At 40.3% G+C, this 6,644-nt stretch overlaps 1 long non-coding RNA gene across 1 annotated transcript; it reads right to left on the reverse strand.

The window, feature by feature from the left end:
* Nucleotides 1-2,905: 2,905 nt before the first annotated feature.
* Nucleotides 2,906-6,628, reverse strand: LOC115925137. Its single transcript, XR_004064556.1, has 3 exons — nucleotides 5,900-6,628; nucleotides 4,558-4,625; nucleotides 2,906-3,815 (listed from the first exon to the last, which is right to left on the reverse strand). It is a non-coding gene; the product is annotated as an uncharacterized LOC115925137 (long non-coding RNA).
* Nucleotides 6,629-6,644: the final 16 nt, after the last annotated feature.

The following is a 6,644-nucleotide window of genomic DNA, read 5'->3' on the forward strand; positions in this document are numbered from 1 at the left end:
CAAAAATTTGGAAATATCCATGACAGTCTCTCTATCATAAAATGCAATTACTATTTTACCTTCCATGGTTTGATTTCACTCACTCTTATAGGCTTCGGAAGATTTACACGACTGCGGGGGAGGGGGGGGGGGCATTTTTTTTCTTTCTACAAAATATTTAAGGAAAATTGTCAATTAACCCCCCCCCCCCCCCCATCCATTGGAAATTTCCATGATAAGTTTCTTTTACACCCTTTGGCAACATTTTGAAAGTTCCGTGATAAAGTCTCTATTATTTTTTTTTGGGGGGGGGGGGGCGGGGGCTATATTTTCCTCATTTAGAGCATTGCACAGACTTGTTTTTCTTCTTGTCTTTCTCTCTCTCTCTCTCTCTCTCTCTCTCTTCTCTCCGGCTAGCTGGCTTCCTATTCTGAAACCGCCACATGTATTAAAAAACTTTTTTTTGGGGGGGGGGGGGTGCCGCTTGGCCCACGCGTCTTTCTATTGATTGAAGCTACAAGCGCCCACTGACATTCTAGTTTGGCATGAACTTATCAACCATTTTAAAATTTCTATTCCCCTATGTACTCAATTCATCTTGCGGCGCGAGCGCGAAGCGCTTGTAAGGCTTTTATGAAAATGCGAGCGTGAAGAGCAAGTAATTTCTTTTTTAGATAAAGAAACCGCAAAGGGGCATTTGCGCAAAACGTAGCTATATAGACTGGCAATTTCAAGCCCAAAACAAAAATATGCACATGCAGTATTTTGGGTGCTCAATATCGCTATGCCTAGGGGGAGGGGAGGGGGTTCTTAGCCCCCTAGTCCCCTTCTTCTATATCAAGCATATTTCTACAAAGCACACACTGTCGTCAAATAATCATGCCAGCGCGCAGCGCTATAGGTGAATTCTTTTGTTCTCGATAAAGCTGACCTGAAACATGACCAAGTGTTAAAAGATACAGGGACGGGGGCTCAATAACATCCAGGCCCTACCAAATTATAAAGGGAGGCTCAATAACATCTGAACCCCCCCCCCCCCAACAAAAAACACACACACAAAAAAAACTGGGGGTCAATAACATCTTAGCCACTCTCAAAATACATAGCGGCTCATGTGATATCTGAACCCCACCCAAAATACTGGGGGTTGATTATCTCAGCTCCCCCCCCCCCCCATGCAAGATAATAGGCGGCTTGACCTCCAGCCCATAGTTTCTATGAACCAATTTTTCAAACTAAAAGGGCCAAATTGTTTCCCTCAAGAAATTCTTCAACCAACACATGTTGTTTATATTGGGAAAGTAAATTCAATACTGATATAAACTGGTCTGAGATATTCAATTTTAGCCTTGTGTTGCGGGAATCCTACCAAACATTCATTATCAGAAAATAGAAAACGACTGCCAGGCAAATTTATTTCTTACAATAGCATTTTGTATTTTTTGTAGAGTTATTTTGAAACGTAACAAAACCGGAAAAGAAAGAAGAGATACTATATTGAGACATCAGAAAATTAATAGGAATTGATTGTAGCAAACAAACATTTGATTGTGAATTAATCCTCTGAAGCGAGGCAATAAGAGCTGTTGTTTTTTCCCTCGAGACAGAGAGACCTGTAATGTGACTTTTGTTAAAACATATTGGCAGGAGGGACGTAGAAGGCTCAATGATATCCGAGCCCTCAAGATCCCCCCCTCAAAAAAAAAATGAGGGCGCTCAATAATATCTAAGCGCCCCCCCCCCCTCCCCCTCCAGCAGAAAAATAAAATATATCTGGAGGCCAATAATATCTGCGCCACACTAAAATTATAAGGAGGCCAGGCTCAAAGATATCTGAAACCCCCACCAAAATACTGGGGGTTAAAATGAAGCCCCTTGAACCAAGATGTGGATGCTCAATGTCTGAGCCACCTCCTCCTCTTCATCCCTCCTCCACCCAATATAGCAGGGGAGCTCAACCCCAACCCCTGTTCCCATAATCAAATTTTCAAACTAAAAGGGCCTAGTCGTGCGAGCGCGAGCTGATTTTTTTTTTTTTGGGGGGGGGGGGGGGGGGAGGAGGTGTATTTTTCTATAGAGACCTGAATTGTGACCCCTGTTTAAATATATAAGGAGGAGAAGGGGAGGGGTTGATATCATCCGAACCCCACCAAAATATTTGGGGGAGGGGGGGGGGGGGTCTCGATAATATCTGAACCACACTAAAAATATAGTGGGGCTCATTGATTTCTTAGACGCCCCCACCGTTTCAGACGTCTATGCTCTTGTATTATTATGCAACACGATTCTCTACTTTCGTGAAACATTCCAGGATTCTCCAAGCCACCGCAACCTCCCACCTCTCTACGTTTCATTTACATGCATATGCCTCCTCTCTTGTGATATACTTTTCCTTCATCTCTCATTACTGTTCTCCATCCTCCCTCTTTCTTTCGCTTATTGGGGAATAAATGGTCCCCTAACACATTTCCCTCTCTCTCTCCTCTATGTGCATATACTTCAATACAATTTTATGACCTCTCCTCTCATTCTTTTCCTTCCGCTCCCAAGCAATTCTCTCATTTATTTCGGTACGAGTGGTGCCCCCTCCATCTTTATTTTCATGCATTTTGGTCCCCTTGTGCGATCTCTCCTCTCATCATTTTCTTTCCTCTCTTATATTTTCTGCTTTCAGGCAATTCTATCTTTTCTTCTTTCTCTTTTTTGAGTATAAATGGTGCCCCCTTCCCATTTCTCTATCTTTCATGTCATACATTCTCCTCTTTTGCAATCTCTCTTCTTATTAATTTCCTTCCTATTTCATGTTTTTCTGCTCTCATAATTCTCCCCTCCTTATTTGTACTCTCTAAAACATCTCTTCCTCCACGTTCGTTTGTCTCCTTCTTTCCAGCTTCCCAATCTTAAAAAAAGAAACACAAACAAGATATTTTCTGTTGCAATGTATGTATATTCATTAAAAACAAGTATAATAGAATTATTATGAAGTAGCACGACTTGCTAATGTCAAAGTATAGATTTTTATAAAATTCATAAAAAAAAGTGCCTAAAACGACCAAAATTCACTGTCGGCCCCTCCCCCCCCCCCCCCCCCGAAAAAAAATCATATCTTTGTAGGGAAGACGGGAGTCATTGTACCCCTATCCCTGCCCATTTTTTTTACCTCGAAATTATTTTGATACAATTTTTGGGGCTGAATTTGTTTTAAACGCATATCCCCCACCCTCACTGAGAGCTCTTTCTGCCAACCTGATTCCACGCCTACCCCCCCCCCCCCCCCCCCCTACTGAGAGCACTATCGGCCAGTCAGATATTGACCAAAAACAAAATAGGCTCACATTAATTTTTAGCACTTGGGCCCCTCCACTTTGAAAAACACTCTGTTGGCCCTAGAGTATTTAAATGAAAAGCAGTTTCGGAAGATGGTTCATCAAAATGATTATCTAGTGGTCATATCACTTGACTGGGGATGCAAACTTATGTCTTTTGGCAATTTCATCTTCAATTGCTTCACCGCACCCAGGTGTTAATGGGTAATGTTAGCATTGCCATGGAATTTAATCTTATGAACAGGCTAATATTACATTGTGAAGCGCTTTGAGCAGGTTAATACTTGGTATAGCGCTTTATAAAAGTAAATTATTGTTATCATTATTATTATTTTTTACAAAATGGGGGCTATGGCCACTTCCCAAAAACCAATCAAAAGAAGAAAAAACAGGAATTCCAATATGTTTGGCGTAAATCCTTGATATGACTTAGCACTTCCATTCCTATCCTGATCATCACCTCCTGATCTATCCACAATCAGGAACAACACCTTTGATGGCAAGGATGTGCTGTATAAAAAGAAAATGAAGCAGCAAAAAATGAATGAATGAAAAATGAAAAACTCTGTGTAGCAACCTTATCTGGGATTCCATGACATTTGCTTCGGCAACAGTTGCTCCCTATAAATTCCATGATACACTAATTGAATGATGAACTTCAACCATGGACTCGACACTTTACAAAACCTAAATCCTAACACTAAACCTAACATTGAAACCCTAACCCTAACCCTATAGCTTAGAAGAAATAAAGCCCGGATCAATTGTCGGCGGAGCAAGTGTCGTATCACTGTAATCAGGATATTCATTCATAATCAATAAGCAGATACACCCAGCAGGTCACAGAAGAAATGAGATCCTTCATGGCAAAGATGTAAATGTAAATCTGAATCAACTTAGCATGGGCATCAATCGGAATATGTTTGTGAAATAGATTGACATCTTCCCCCAACCCCTCCCACCCCTACCTAGCATGGTTACATCGACATACCGGTAAAGAAAGCACACACACACAAAAAAGGAGGATATCCCCCCCCCCCCCCCTAAATAAGGAGACTTTAAATATTTAAAAAAAAAAAAAATCATCCCCTTCCCCACCCCCCCCCCCCCCCCCATCTGATGTCCATGCGACTATTTTTCAGCCTGATGACACCCTTTACTGTCCCCATAGTCCATATATTTTTATTTTTATTTTGTGTTTGTCTTCAAATAAAAAAGGTTCATACATGTACATATGAAGAAATTTGCTTACTTTTACAACATGTTGACATCACCATTCTCGGACAATCCAGAGGATAGTACCGGTACTGATAATTTTGTCTGTAGGCAAAACAAAATGAAAAGTCAATTCAATACATGATATAAAATGATTATCCCTAAAATGTTGCTCCCTGCTAGTAATTTTATACATTATGGTTCGTGACAGGACAAGTAAAATCCAGGAATCTGCCTTTTTCAGGAGAAGTAATAGTTCTTCACCAAACGTGATGCATGAAACACAGCATAACTCGAACATTTTAAATGGGGGGCGGGAGAGGTGACACTAAAATTTAACCACAAATTCACCGCATTAACCAACCCCTTTTAGGTCCGATTTTCGGAAGTGATTTTAAGTCATTAATTTTCGTCGTAATGTAGGGATTACGATCACATGACATAGTCTAGTACTGCATTAGTGGTTATTTTTGGAAATTTCGCAAGTCAGACCTCACAATTTCCATTCCAATATGATGGCTATTTATAGTAATGAAAACATTACAAAAATTGAGAAATTACATGTAAGCTTATATGCGATTTCCCCACCTTGTCCCAAATCGCAAAAATATTTGTAAGCAAAACTATTGTCTTATGTTCAGCATCATTTTATAGAAAGGTTAAATTAAATAATTCACTGCTCTGGTATAGCGCCTTTATTTGTTGCCCTGAAATCTATTATGTAATTCCACATTTATCGATAATTTATCGAACCTGAACAGAAAATTTTCATCCCCCCCCCCCCTCCGGTTTTTTTCTCTCCAAATTTTAAAATATTTAACAAAAATTAATGTGACTAGAGCTGTAGCAAGTTCCCCAGAATGTCAGGAATGTGACATTTTATCACAAACCCTTAATGGACGCCTCAAGGCTCAATTAATATTAATCACAGAACCCCCTCCATTCACGCAGGATTATCAGTAGACTTCTATACCCTTCCATCTACCCGGTGGTCAGGGCCACCTGTACAGGCCGTTAAATTAAATTGGTTTAGTCTAGACCCTAATTTGTTAATCAAATTTTGTGCAATTTCTTTTGTGCTTTTTTTTTTTAAATTCACTTCTGTCACATATGTATTGGTCACAGTCAATGTCAATGTCAATGACAATTACACACATTTACTGCTGCCAATTTATTTTATATTAGACTCTAGACTGTAGACCCTACGTTTTTTTTTACGCCAGTAACTAACGGTTAGCTTGTTTGAAATTGGGGCTATGAAATTGGTTGGATCTATTTTTATATAAATTTGCTCATATGTTGCGGATACTATTTCACATTAATTTATTTTTACCCTTTCGGGTAGAATAAGTAAAGTTATAACGCCTACCGCTACCTACCCAAGAACGAATAATTCGTACACAGCCCCAGGCCAGCCAGCTCGGCTCGCAGCCCGGCGCGGCCAGGGCAGGCCAACCACAGCATGCACAGCACAGTCAAACAGGATTTCAGCACAACTCACTCAGTCACAGCTCAGTAACAGCTCAGAGTCAGACACGATGAAAAGTAGCAGCTAACAGTTCATTTACCCAGAGTCTAGTGAGACACTAGATCCCCAAAGAAATATCCAATGTACGGCCGACCGAACCAGTCCTGGATAATTATGTAGTGCGGATATTTCCCCCTTTGTTTTTTAGGAATTAGCGCCGGCCGACCCAAATCTCAATGTTTTACAGGCGATGATGGCGTAGCTAGCTCAGTCAATCTCGATCTCTGGCTCAGTACAGTACATGAATCGATCATAAATGTCATGCAACGCAGGTTAGCCGAAAACTTCAGCAAGATACTACTCCAAATCGTTGGGCGATTTTAGAGCGGACTTTTGGCGAGAAATGAATATACGAACGTAACTGTCTCGTGATAAACGCATGATGGCGTCGGTCACTTTAGGCTTTTGATTCACGATCTTTCGATCTTTCGCAATGAATTTTATTTTTGAAACCTCATCTATTTTCTCTTTTTTTGGATAGTGAACGAGTTCGATTTTCTCTCATATTTTCAGACATCGTTAATTTGATATTTAGCGAGAGGATTCAATACAAATTAATTGGATTTGAGGTGATTTTACATTGTTAACCAATGCCT

Source organism: Strongylocentrotus purpuratus, unplaced genomic scaffold (genome assembly GCF_000002235.5).
Source record: "Strongylocentrotus purpuratus isolate Spur 01 unplaced genomic scaffold, Spur_5.0 spur5_scaffold_17, whole genome shotgun sequence".
Taxonomy (NCBI): Eukaryota; Metazoa; Echinodermata; class Echinoidea; order Camarodonta; family Strongylocentrotidae; genus Strongylocentrotus; species Strongylocentrotus purpuratus.